This window comes from Triticum aestivum, chromosome 4A, assembly GCF_018294505.1.
Source record: "Triticum aestivum cultivar Chinese Spring chromosome 4A, IWGSC CS RefSeq v2.1, whole genome shotgun sequence".
In the NCBI taxonomy this organism is placed as follows: domain Eukaryota; kingdom Viridiplantae; phylum Streptophyta; class Magnoliopsida; order Poales; family Poaceae; genus Triticum; species Triticum aestivum.
In genome coordinates, this window is record NC_057803.1 from 305615191 (window position 1) to 305629837 (window position 14647).

Genomic DNA, 14647 nt, shown 5'->3' on the forward strand with positions numbered 1-14647 from the left:
TTGGAGTATCAAACGAAGTCTAAATGGCACGAAACATGACAGGAGGTCTACCAGTAGTAAACCAAGGCCACTTGGCAAGTCTCGGTCCAATCCGAAACGTTTAATACCCGCACACGAAAAGAGGTAAAAGGGGACACCGGAGGACATAGGAGCGCCAGAATGGAAAACGGACAACGGGGAAAATGCTCGGATGCATGGGACAAACACGTATGCAAATGCGATGCACATGATGACATGATATGAGATGCATGACAAAGACAAAAGGAACACGAAGACAAAAACCCGACAACGAGGAAATATCATAACTTAGTGCCGAAAATGGCAAGAGTTGGAATACAAATATGGCAGGTTACATATGGGGCATTACAACACTCCACCACTACGAAAGGATCTCATCCCGAGATCTAGGACTAGAAAAACTACGGGTATTCGGAACGGAGGTGGTCCTCGCGTTCCCAGGTGGCTTCACGGTCGGAATGATGTGACCGCTTCACTTTCAGGAATTTGATAGACTTGTTGCAAGTCATGCGCTTAGTTTCTTCAAGAATAGCAATGGGGTGCTCATGATAAGACAGGTCTTCTTGGAGATCAATCTCTTCAAAGTTGATGGTGCGGTCAGGAGTCTTGAAACACTTGCGGAGCTGAGACACGTGAAACATGTCGTGCACAATGGAAAAGTTGGATGGAAGCTCAAGTTGATAGGCGAGATCTCCTATTTTGCCAATGATCTTGAAAGGACCCACGTATCTAGGGGAAAGCGTCCCCTTGATACTGAAGCGATGAGTACCTTTCATTGGAGAGATGCGGAGGTAGACATGGTCTCCCATCTCGAAAGCCAAGTCATGATGCTTGCTATCATAGTAACTCTTCTGGCGCGATTGCGCTGCTCTGCTTTGATATTTTCACGAATGACTTTGCACATTTCTTCAGCCTCTGTGATCAAGTCATTGCCAAGAAGTTGGCGTTCACCAGTCTCTGACCAGTTAAGAGGAGTACGACACTTCCTGCCATAGAGAATCTCAAATGGGGCCTTGCCCGAACTCTCTTGGAAGCTGTTGTTGTAGGAGAAATCGGCATATGGAAGACAATCTTCCCAGTTCATACCGAAAGAAATGATACATGCCCTGAGCATATCTTCAAGAATTTGTTTGACCCTCTCGACTTGGCCATTGGTTTGAGGATGAAAGGTTGTGCTGAAGCGAATGTTGGTGCCCATGGCCTTCTGAAAAGAATCCCAGAACTTAGAGGTAAAGATGCTTCCATGATATGAAGATATCAACTGCGGAATGTCGTGCAGAGAGACAATCCTGGAGGTATATAGCTATGCCAACTGAGCTGCTGTGATAGATTCTTTGATAGGCATAAAATGAGCCACTTTGGTGAGCTTGTCGATGACAACGAAGATAGCATCATTGCCATGCTTGGACTTGGGAAATCCCGTCACGAAGTCCATCTCAATATGATCAAACTTCCATTTTGGAATGGTAAGAGGTTGGAGGAGACCAGCTGGTCATTGTTGTTCTGCTTTCACTCTTCTGCAGACATCACATTCATTCATGAACTAAGCAATCTTGCGCTTCATTCGAGTCCACCAATACGACTGCTTGAGGTCATGGTACATCTTTGTACTTCCAGGGTGAATGGAGAGGAGTGAATTGTGAGCCCCGTTCATAATGAATTTACGAAGGTCACCTTTAGGAACAACAATTCGATCCTCGAAGAATAGAGTATCCTTGTCATCAAGACGATAGCACTTGTACTTGGGTTGACTCTTGGCAATCCCAATCTTCACCTTCTTGACCATAACATCAACAAGCTGAGCCTCACGAATCTGATCTTCCAAAGTAGGAGAGACTTGGAGGTTGGCAAGGAATCCTTGAGGAACAACTTGGAGATTAAGTTTGCGGAAAGCTTCACAAAGCTCTGGTTGGTAGAGCTTGATAATCAAACTCTTGTAGTAAGCCTTTCTGCTCAATGCGTCCTCAATTACATTGGCCTTTCCTGGAGTATATTCGATACTCGGATTATACTCTTGAATCATTTCGACCCAATGATTCTGCCTGAGGTTGAGGTTTGGCTGAGTGAAGATGTACTTGAGACTCTTATGATCAGTGAAGATGTCCACTTTCCTTCCCAAAAAGAGATGTATCCATGTTAAAAGAGCATGGACAACTGCCGCCAGCTCGAGGTCATGAGTGGGGTAATTCTTTTCGTTGGGCTTCAACTGGCGAGAGGTATAGGCCACAAATTTCTTCTCTTGCATGAAAACTGCACCGAGACATTGAAGGGAAGCATCACAGAAAACTTCGAATGGTTTGGATTCATCAGGAGGAGTCAGAACTGGCGCTGTGACTAACTTCTCTTTGAGGGTGTTGAAAGCGATGTCACATTCAGGCGACCAGACATACTTCACATGCTTCTGCAGGAGGTTGGAAAGAGGCTTCGCGATCTTAGAGAAGTTCTCAACGAACCTTCGACAATAGCTTGTGAGACCAAGGAAGCTGCGGAGTTGCTTCACGTTCTGAGGTGGTTCCCAATTCACAATTGCAGACACCTTCTCAGGATTAACAGCTATGCCCTTGGCGGAGATGATATGTCCAAGGTAGAGAACCTCATCGAGCCAAAACTCGCACTTTGAAAACTTCGCATAGCACTCATGTTCTTTGAGTTTGTCCAGCACCAATCTCCAGTGCTTGGCATGATCCGCCTTGTTCTTGGAAAAGACCAGAATGTCATCGAGGTAGACCAAGACGAAGTCATTTGTGTAGGGGTTGAAGATGAAGTTCGTCATGCTAGAGAATGTTGGAGGAGCATTGACGAGGACGAAAGACATGACAGTGTATTCATATGAACCATAGCTTGTTCTGAATGCTGTCTTGGGGATATCTTCTTCACGAATGTGAATCTGAGATAGCCCATATGGAGGTCAAGCTTGGAGAATACTTGAGCACTTTTGAGTTGTTAGAAAAGCTCATTGATGTTGGGAAGTGGGTACTTGTTCTTTATGGTCTTCTTGTTCAATGGACGGTAGTTGACATAGAGTCGGTCCATTCCATCCTTCTTCTTGATGAAAAGAATAGCACAACCCCATGGAGAGGAACTTGGTCGGATGAGACCCATACGCTTTTGAATATCGAGTTGTTTCTTCAGCTCCTTCAACTCTTCAGGTCCAAGCTTGTAAGGACGTTTGCAAACAGGTTCCGTGCCAGGCTCAAGATCGATGAAGAATTCAGCTGGCTGGTGCGGAGGCATTCCTGGAAGCTCTTCTGGAAAGATGTCTTGATATTCACAAATGACTGGAATCTGAGAGATGGCATCCAACTCGCCCTTCTCATTGAGAGAAAACAGTCGAATGGTATCATCACGAGCGGCAAAGATGATTACATCCTCAGACGAATGTGTCAATTGAATCTGCCTGGCAGCACAATCAAGCTGAGCCTTATGCTTAGAAATCCAGTCCATTCCGAGAATTAGATCAATATCCGAGTTACCAAGGACCATTGGAGAAGACAGAAACTTATAGTTGCCCAACGTGATAGAAACATCTGGAACCACCAAACTGGCACTCAACCGTTTACCCGGAGAAACGATATCCATTGATTTGCCCAAATAAGAAGAAGCGAATTCATTCTTGGCAAAAAATGGTTTTGACATGAAACAATGCGACGCACCAGTATCAAAAAGGACTTTTGCAGGAATATCGTTAACATGAAGGTTACCCATGATCACATCTGACGAGTCCTCTTCCTGAGTTGCATTCAACAAGTTAACCTTGGCACGCTTGGGATTATGCTTGACCACTGCAGTGCTAGCAGATCTCACAGGAGGAGGAGGAGGAAGACGCCTCTGATTGAAGCATTTGTTGGCATAGTGACCCTTTTGCTGACACTTGTTGCACGTGACCTCTCAAAAATAGGACGGTGATACGGAGCACTTGATCTTGGAGCTTGAGACGAAGTCTTGTTCTGAAAGCCTGGGTTGGGTGGGTGGGAAGATCCATTGCCACCTTTGCTCTTCTGCTGATGAGGCTGATGGAACGGAGGAGGAGGAGGCAGCCAATACTTTTGCTGCTTAGTTACCACATGAGTAGAGGAAGAAGGAGTTGCATCCCTGACTCGCTTCTTGGAAGCATCACACTTGAGTTGAGCAGCCTCTTGTTTTAGTGCCATATTGTAGAACTCATCGTACTTCTTCGGCTCAAAAAGCACAAGGGATAGTTGGAGATCTTCTCTAAGGCCACCCCTGAACTGATAAATCATGCTCTTCTCGTCATGGATGTCTTTCTTAGCGAAATGAGCGAGCTTCTGGAACATGATGTTATACTGGTAAACAGACAAGCTGCATTGCTTCAGATTGCGGAACTCCTCACGCTTGCTCTCAACAATACTCTGAGGAATGTGGTGAGCTTTGAAGTCTTGACGGAATTCATCCCAGGTCATCACACGACCTCCTCTGGAATCTTTTTATTGTTGATACCACTCGGCAGCTTGGTCTTTGAGTTGGAACGAAGCAAACTTGACAAAGTCCTCAGGCCTGATGTTGCTGCACTCGAAATTCTTGCAGATATCCACGAGCCAATCATCAGCGTCTGTTGCCTCGACATAGTTACTGAAGGTCTTTGGCTGGTTTGCGAGGAACTGGTTGAGTGTAGCAAACTGATTCGATTGTTGCCATGGCCTTGATTTCCTTGGTTGCGCTCTTGCAAGAGTTGCATAAGCATCTGCGTGTTGGCATTGGTAGTGGCCATCACAGCTTGCCATGCGTCCAGAGGTGGAGGTGGTGGCGGCGGTTCAGGATTCTGACATGTTGGAGGAGCCATCCTGAAGAGGGTGACATTCGTTAGCATCTTGACAGATATATAACCAAGCTGAATCATTGGATTGAAATTGCAACATATAGACTTAACATTCGAACAAGAATGAATGAATGCATTCCAAATTAAATGGTCACACTTCCATAAATTGAGAAGCCACTTAGATAGAGGTAGATGAATAAAACAACAAGGTACGGACATGAACAAATACTTGGTGAGGATTACCCAATCACAAACCAAATATCTGTGGAAGAAATACTAGAGCTACAAGAATTCCCACCTATGAAATTCCCAAAAAAAATTCGGTTATGCAATCAGGTGTTGGGGATAGAGGGGAAGCATAATATCTCACCCAAAGCTAGCAAATCCTACATCCAGCTGTATCCATCCTTCAACACATAACCAAGAAACCTTCGGAAAGCATTTACCTCAACCTTCGAAAAGCATCCGTTATACGAGTTATGGCAATACTCCTGAACTCCCGCCCCAGTACTGGGTGGCGTCGAGGTTATCTCACCAACAACTGCATAAAAGAGATTTTCGATGTCGGTGAAACTCAGTTATTCCAGAATTGCAACGATAAAATTGTGACGACAACACCTCGGAGCTCAACTCCCCGGGATACTACCACAACCCCTAAATGTCAGCACCAAGAACAATGTTCTCGTCAAAAAACCATCGGAACGATTCCAAGATTCTCGCGTGATCCTAAATTTTTTTTAGTAAAATTTGAGAAGAGAAGAGTCAAAACACTACGTCAGGATGCCTCACCAGAGCGACGAAGGGACTGAGGAGTAAAAAGAATCCTACTCTTTGATATATATCTAATCCTAAAAGACTAAAAACATTTTTCTAGACTCAACAACGCCAGCGATTCGATCAAGCAGGGGGCTCCTAAGTCGAGGAAGGCTCTGATTACCAACTTGTAACACCCATGATGTGGCTATATCTCCCACGTGTCGGAGCACGACTTGGAGGCATAACCGCATTTTAGGCAATGTCGCAAAAGGGGTAATCTTTACACATCCCATGTACTAAATAAGAAAAGGGGTACATAGTTGGCTTACAATCACCACTTCATACAATAGCATAAATATGTCATTACAATCATCCAGATACAATCAAGGTCCGACTATGGAACCAAAATAAAGACAACCCCAAATGCATAATGTCCCCGATCGTCCCAACTGGGCTCCACTACTGATCGTCTGGAAAGGAAACGTAGTATCGTCCTAAGTCCTCATCGAACTCCCATTTGAGCTCAGTCGAATCTCCTAGAATGGCATCATCGGTCCCTGCATCTGGTTTTGAAGTAACCTGTGAGTCACGGGGACTTAGCAATCTCACACCCTCGCGATCAAGACTATTTAAGCTTATACGTAGGGTAAAAGGTGTGAGGTGGAGCTGCAGCAAGCACTAGCATATATGGTGGCTAACATACGCAAATGAGAGCGAGAAGAGAAGGCAAGGCATGGTCGAGAAAGTATGATCAAGAAGTGATCCTAAAACAACCTACGTTCAAGCATAACACGAGACCGTGTTCTCTTCCCGGACTCCGCCGAAAAGAGACCCTCATGGCCACACACTCTGTTGATTCATTCTAATTAAGTTAAGTTTCAGGTTTTCTACAACCGGACATTAACAAATTCCCATCTGCCCATAACTGCGGGCACGGCATTCGAACGTTCAAATCCCTGTAGGGGTGTCCCAACTTAGCCCATCACAAGCTCTCACGGTCAACGAAGGATATTCCTTCTCCCAAGACAATTCGATCAGACTCGGAATCCCGGTTACAAGACATCTCGACAATGGTAAAACTAAACAAGCAAAGCCGCCCGATGTGCCGACAAATCCCGATAGGAGTCGCACGTATCTCGTTCTCAGGGCACACCGGATAGGTCAAGCTACAAGTAAAACCAACCCTCGAGTTTCCCTGAGGTGGCCCTGCAGGCTGCCCATTTCGGACCAACACTCAGAGGAGCACTGGCTCGGGGGGGGGGGGGGGGGGGGGGTTAAAATAAAGATGACCCTTGAGTCTGTGGAACCCAAGGGAAAAAGAGGCTAGGTGGCGAATGGTAAAACCAAGGTTGGGCCTTGCTGCAGGAGTTTTATTCAAGGCGAACTGTCAAGGGGCTCCCATTATAACCCAACCGTGTAAGCAAAGCAAAATCAAGGAACATAACACCGCTATGACAGAAACTAGGGCGGCAAGAGTGGAACAAAACACCGGGCATAAAGCCGAGCCTTCCACCCTTTACCAAGTATATAGATGCATTAAAATAGACAAGATATAATAGTGATATCCCAACCATAACATGTTCCAACAAGGAACAAACTCCAATCTTCACCTGCAACTAGCAATGCTATAAGAGGGGTTGAGCAAAGCGGTAACATAGCCAAACAACGGTTTGCTAGGACAAGGTGGGTTAGAGGTTTGACATGCCAATATGGGAGGAATGGAAGAGCATGTGGTAGGTATCATAGCATAGGCATAGCAATAGAGCGAGCATCTAGCAAGCAAAGATAGAAGTGATTTTGAGGGTATGGTCATCGTGCCTGCAAAGTTCTCCTAGTTGACGTAAGCTTGATCCTCGTAAATGTTCTCAACAGGTTCCTCGATCACGTACTTGTCTCCCAGCTCTACCCAAATCAAGAACACAAACAAAGGGAACCACAATCAACCTCGGTGCAATGCGCAAGCAACATGATGCAAAACAAGACATGATGTGTGGGATGTGATATGCAATGCATATGCCTGTTTCGGGAAGGAAATATTGAACATGGCCTCAACTTGGAAAACCAAGAGTGCCACTGGAAAGATGAGTTGATTTTGGTCGAAATCGATATAAAGATCACCGGAATCGGATGCACGGTTTGCAAATGGCAAGCAAAACAAATATGGCACCGATCTGCGATTAACAGCACGAGGCCAACTAAATGCATCAAGAAAGATAAGCTACTGCACTCTAACATAGCAACAAAACACATGGCAGTGATCCACTCAAGATGATTGACAAAAGATGAACACTGAGCAATGGCTAATTCACTCAATAGCAGGTTCAAACAAGCATGGGAAAAGTGCAAAAGATAACAGGTTACAGACTTAGAGAAAGTAACAACATGTCAGGAATTTAACATCAGGAAGCAATGTTTAGACCACGAAAACAACATGCTACAGGAAAATATCATGGAAAATCAAAGAATGGCATGAAACTACACAAAGCATATAACAAAAGTCCCTTACTGACCATAAGCCAAAAGGGATCAGAAAATACAATGGCAACCATGTGAACATAGCAAGTTTTGTTAACAGATTCAGACTTAGTAGAAAACTGGAACATGGCAAAACAGATTGACGTAGGCATGTTTACGAGCTCGATGCACTCACCACAAGGCATTGCATGACAAACTAAGCATACACCCAGCAAGTAGACATGGTATAGAAGATAAACATGGCAAGAACACTCTCATAGCATGCAAGGATCAACTACAACAACCTCGGCAAAATTGCTTAACATTTACACAATTTGGCAGGAACATTTTATAGCAAAAGTAGAGCAAGATTGAGTCATGCTAGGGTGCTCCATAATTGCAAACAAAGACATGGATGGATAGATCACAACAATATCTCAAAATCACCCTTACTGAACATGCTCAAAAGAGGCATGGATCACTCTATAGCAACAAGAATACATTGCCTAAAAATATTATCAGGGAAAAAACTTAGAAGATTTCTAAGTCCTTGAAATCAGTAACATCACGAGAGCTACTTTGCATGCTTGTGATAGTCACCACAGAGATCACAAAAATACATGGCATACACCACTGTAAAGATGGCATGGCATACTTCAAAACACATGTAGGGCTCAAGTTCATAGGAGGCACACATTAATCATGGCAAAAATGACAAATGTCCAATCTCTGCTAAGAATCTGAAACTAACATTGCATAGAACTTTTGCAACAGCATTTAGGGCATCAATATGAACTCAAATGAACATGGTGCAATGGAATGAAATGAAGTACTCATCGAAACGAACAATTTGATATGCTACACGCCCAGAACGGAGCCACGGATGCAAAGTTATGATGCGATGAAATATGCTAAAAATTATTAGGACTTAGGGAAAAAGTCAACCCGGCTAGGGTTCGTCCAGATCTGGATCGGGCGGCACGCAAAACAAGGTTGAACGGATCCTCGCCGGAGTTAACGAACTCGCCGGATCTTCAAAGGGAAGGGGTCGCTGGAGTGGGGATCGCCGGATCCGACGTCGGGGCAGCGCGGCGCTGCCCCGGGCGGCACGAGGTGACGCAGGCGGCGGTCGGGGTCGGCGGTGTGCGGAGAGGAGACGGCGGACGGCGGAGGCGGCGGGGGCAGCCGGCGACGCGCTCGGGCGGCGAGTGGCGACCGGATGGCGCGACGACGAGGAAGAGGCGCGTGCGGGCGGGCGGCGGCGGCTTCGGGCCGTGGTGGCCCCGCCTGGGCCCCGGTGGGCCGGCACGGCGATGTGGGCGCGTGGGCAGCGGGCGAACCGGGTGACGACACATGGCAGTGGCGAGCGGACCGAACACGTCCGACCGGCGATTTTTCGTCCGGCGGCGTGAGGAGGTGGAGAGGTTAGGGTTTCAGCCGTGATTTTCAAGGGAGATGCCTTTTTATACGTAGGAGGAGCTAGGAGGCTCCAAATTGAGCATAGTTTGCGGCCATGCGATCGTGATCGAACGACCGAAATGATGGAGGGGGTTTATATAGGTGGGTTTTGGGCCACTTTGGAGAGGTCTTCGGCTGCAACATACACGAGGCCTTTTCGGTGACTCGGTTAACCTTTTGAGTATCAAACGAAGTCCAAATGGCACGAAACTGGACAGGCGGTCTACCGGTAGTAAACCAAGGCCGCTTGGCAAGTCTCGGTCCAATCCGAGAACGTTTAATACTCGCACACGAAAAGAGGTAAAAGGGGACACTGGAGGACATAGGAGCGCCGGAATACAAAACGGACAACGGGGAAAATGCTCGGATACATGGGACGAACACGTATGTAAATGCAATGCACATGATGACATGATATGAGATGCATGACAAAGAAAAAAGCAACACGAAGACAAAAACCTGACAATGAGGAAATATCATAACTTAGTGCCGAAAATGGCAAGAGTTGGAATACAAATATGGCAGGTTACATATGGGGCGTTATAGCGACCATTGGGAGAAGAAGATTGAATGAAGGTTGTTGCATGTTGTAATTAAGGACAGGCATGTAGCCTATAGCTAGAGCACAAGTTGGTGCATTTGTCAATCAATATCGATTTTAGATTAAAGGCTAGATGCATTGGAAGTGTAGATGTACACTCTTTGTTTTTTAGCAGATGTACACTCTTTTTTGGAAGACCGGGGGAGTACACGTGCATGCGTAAGGGTTGGACTCCTGTCGCGCCTGCGTAAAGTTTTGTTTAACTGATTTCTTTGCTCTGCCGACTAACAGGTGGGATCCAGAAACCAGGTGACAATTTAACCAGTCAACAAAGTGCCACATCGGCTATGTGGCCGATCAGTAGGGTGCAATACGGAGCTCTACGATGAGCTAGTGATTGTATAATCACCACAAAACTATATAGTGACCGCAAAGAGCGTATTGTCACATATGTTGACCGCTAGTGTATTTTTATCATTTCAAATTAAGCCATATTAACCAGAAAGGACTAGTACTAGTACTGCTTTGATGTGTCCTGTCAACTCGCCGAACGAGGATAAGCTTGCTTACTACGCCTCTCCCTCGCCCAAGCACGCGGTGGATCGCAGGACGAGGAGAGGGTTCTGACTACAGTGCCCTCTTCCTCTCCCTCTTGCTCACCCTCGCCCTCGCGGTGGACATGCAGTAGTTCAATCGGTGTCAGATTGCCAGAAGCATAATGTACTGTAGTATCATCTTTGTTGGACCTTCCGAAGAGGCAAAGAGCCAAGTGTAAGGTTCACACGAGTACGAACTATTGACCCTCCCGAAGAGACAAAGGGCCAGGCGCAAGGTTTTATAGGAGTTTTCGTCCTAGTACGAGTATTACAGCTATAGTGAACGATGCTACTATATGATGTCGCCATGTCACCTATATCCAAAGCTGTTCCACCCTGCTAATCGCAGGCTCCCCGACTCGGAACCTATCCCTTGATCAAAGAAGAAGAAGCAGAAAAACTACAAAAAAGCAAGCATTGCTCTCACGTCATGATCATCACATTACCTGTACCTGCAACTGTTGTTGTAGTAAACTGTGAGCCACGAGGACTCAGCAATCCCATTACCATGGGTATCAAGACTAGGAAAGCTTAATGGGTAGGAAAGGGGTAGATGGTGAGGTTGCAGCAAGCGGCTAAGCATTGTATAGTGGCTAACTTACGAGTTCAAGAATAAGATGAGAAACTACGCAATGACCACAAACTAGTAATGATCAAGAAGTGATCCTGAACTACTTACGTTCAAACATAACCCAACCGTGTTCTTTTCCCGAACTTCATCAAAAAGAGACAATCACGGTTACACACGCGGTTGGTGTATTTTAATTGAGTTTAGTTCATGTCCACTACAACTGGATATTAACAAATTCCCATCGGCCACATAACCGCGGGCACGGCTCTCGAAAGTTTAAACCCTGTAGGGGTGTCCCAACTTACCCGGTGACAAGCTCACCATCCGGGAAGACTATCCTCCATCGTGGGACATCCAATCAAACTCGGGATCCCGGTGCACAAGATATTTTGACAATGGTAAAACAAAACCAGCAAGACCGCCCGATGTGCTGAAAAATCCCGATAGGAGCCTTACGTATCTTGTTCTTAGGGAACACCGGATGAGCGAAGCGTACACGAACCAAATACCCCAAGTTGCCTAGGGGCGGTCCCGTACGGTGCTCTAGTTCGGACCAACACTCAGAGGAGCACTAGCCCGGGGGGTTGATTAAGTCCTCAGGTGCTAGCTGGCCCTTATGCAAGTTTTAGTTGTTATTAGGCAAAAGGTAAAACCCATGTTGGGCCTTGCTGGAAGAGGTTTATTCAAAGCAAACTTTCAAGAGGCGCCCATAAACCCTCATTGTGTTAGGGACGCAAAATCAAGGAACATAACACCGCTATGACGGAAACTAAGGTGGCAAGAGTGGAACAAAACACCAGGCAAAAGGCTAAGCCTCTCACCCTTTACCAAGTATATAGATGCATTAATTAAATAAGAGATATTGTGATATCTCATGATATCCATGGAACAACTTGCAACTGCACCTGCAACTAGCAACGCTATAAGAGGGGCTGAGCAAAGCGGTAACATAGCCAAACAACGGTTTGCTAGGAAGGGTGAAAAGGTTAGAGGCTATCATGGAAATTTGGGAGGCTTTATCAACAAGTGGTAGGTAGCGCGACATAGCGATAGCATTGAGACAACTAGCATAGCAATGATAGTAGTGAGATCCAAGGTGACGGTCATCTTTCCTGAAATCCCGCTAGGAAGAAGATCGAGTCCATGAAGAAGATGAACCCATGTAGTCGAACGGATCCTCACAATCGCAACGTTACCGACTATCAAGAAGAAGAAACACCGGAAAGAAGAAAACAGCATAGTAAACAACCATCACATAAACATGGCATGATGCCCAAACAAGTATGATGCATGTCCGGTTTAATGAGTCATGGCATGGTAAAGTGCATAAACAATAATGCAAGTTAAGTAGAGCTCAATATGCAATGAGTTGCATATCAACGGAACTTCACAACAATTATTTAGTTCTCCCCTGTTTAGGTACTCAACAATATTAATTGTTGTTAAACATGGCAAGAGGGTGAAGCATAAGTAAACTAACTATATAGGCAAGTTTAAATGAGGCCGAAAATAATAAACAACAATTTCAGTAAATCCCCACATGTGCATATTTAAAACTTGGTATTGTTCTGACCTAAAACATATTTTAAGTTATTAAATAGCAAAAATACAGTGCACCAAGCTAATCTATCCATTTTTCTACCCCATTTACATATAAAGTTTATTAAATTCAGAGCTACAGTTATTTAGTTAAGAAATAAATCATTTTAACATGCTATTTATGCAAATTAAAGTAAACAACAATATAAACATTTTTAACATGGATGAAAGTAGCATATTATGAAACTATATGAAATTCTAAGCATGTTACTTATATGACATGTTTTATTTGGATGCATGGTTAAATAGTTATTAGCAGTTTAAAACAGGGGCATTTCTATAATAAGCATGTCCATGATTTAATGATAAATTCATAGCACAGAAAAAAAGAAAGTCACGGACCGAATTAGAGCTACGGGCCGAAACAGGACATGGGCGCTAGGGGATTTCTCACCATGGGCCAAGCCTAGGTCAATGGAGAGGCCGAGGCAGGCCGGCTGACTTGGAACTGGGACTTGACGAGGCAAGAGGAGGGTCAACACGGGCGCTCGGGGCAGAGCAGCTTGATGCAGAAAAGGGGACTTGGCGTTGTGGCTTCAGATGAAGCAGGGCGCCACAGCGGCAGCACAAGGGTGCGAAGCAGAGGCAACAACGGCGACTGGCGATAGACTCAGCACGATGGCGGTGACTGACCTGGCGAAAACAACGCAGGGGCGATGAACGGGCGACGAACATGGCGATGATTGGAGCTCCAGGACGCCCTGATTGCTAGTGTCCAAACAGAGAGCGAGGATCTAGGAGAAGGACGAATGAGAGGGCGCGACGGGGGCTGCCTGGGGTTGCCGGCGACGACGAGGCCGGTCGGGGTCCATGGGACAGGCGCGAGCGGGCGATGACGAGGGGCTGGGCAGGTTCGGGCACATCGGGGAAGAAGCAAAGGAGGATCCCGGCTTGTCCTTGTAGAGGAGGTCGACGCGGTCGGCCACAAGGGAGACGACTAGCACGATGCCACGAGATGCAGACGAGGCTGGTGCACGGATGACGCGGGGTCGGTCTTGAGGTGCAAGGGAGTTCTGTCCGGTCGGGATCCGGCAGGGTGAGGTGGATAGGGCAGGAGTAGGCTCCGGGAGGCCATGGTGTTCGTCCATGGATGTCTGCTGGTGATTGCCGGCGGTAACACTGGTAATGAGACGACGAGGCAAGGAGGAGGCCAGGGACGATGTGATCGGTAGGTGGAGGCATAGGTCGAGAAAGAGCTCGCTTGGGGACGTGCTCAGGTAGAGGGGATCGGGTGTTGGTTGGTTTAGACGCGGGCGGGCTCGGTGGATTATGATCGCGGCAAGGTGGAGGCTGCGGGTTGGGGTGGTGCTGAAAATGAAGGAGAGATGGTGGCTGGATCGGGAGGGTTCCCGAGGATGGAGGGAGGATGTCGGCTGGCTTGGTTGGTTGGGGAGGATCCCGAGGAATGTGGAAACTGGGTGGCGGCGCGAGGAGGGTAATAAGGTTAGGCTAGGGTTTGATCTGATTTAGTAAGTGGGTGGACTATATATATGGGGAAATAGGATTGATGTTGGAACATCCAATTGTAATTGGGCGGTCGAGAATAAATAGGTTAGGTAGCCCAAATAAGAAGCTGAAGATATTTTACGGTTGTTTGGGTATGATCCAAACCCATCGGTCATGATTGCCCAGTTCGGGTTCGGGGAAGTTTTCGGACGCGTGCGAGGGGTGGCTGTGCAGAGAGGTTTGGTGGTTTGATAAGAGGGAATCGAAAACCCGGTTGGTCTGATAAAGGAGAACTGAGACAAAGGAGAAGTGGCCACTACAAACTGATGCAAGTTTTGTGAAAACATGCGGATGGAATGCTCATGATGACATCATGAAATGCAACAAACAAATAAAAACACACGGCGACAACGAAAAACATGAAAGGCATC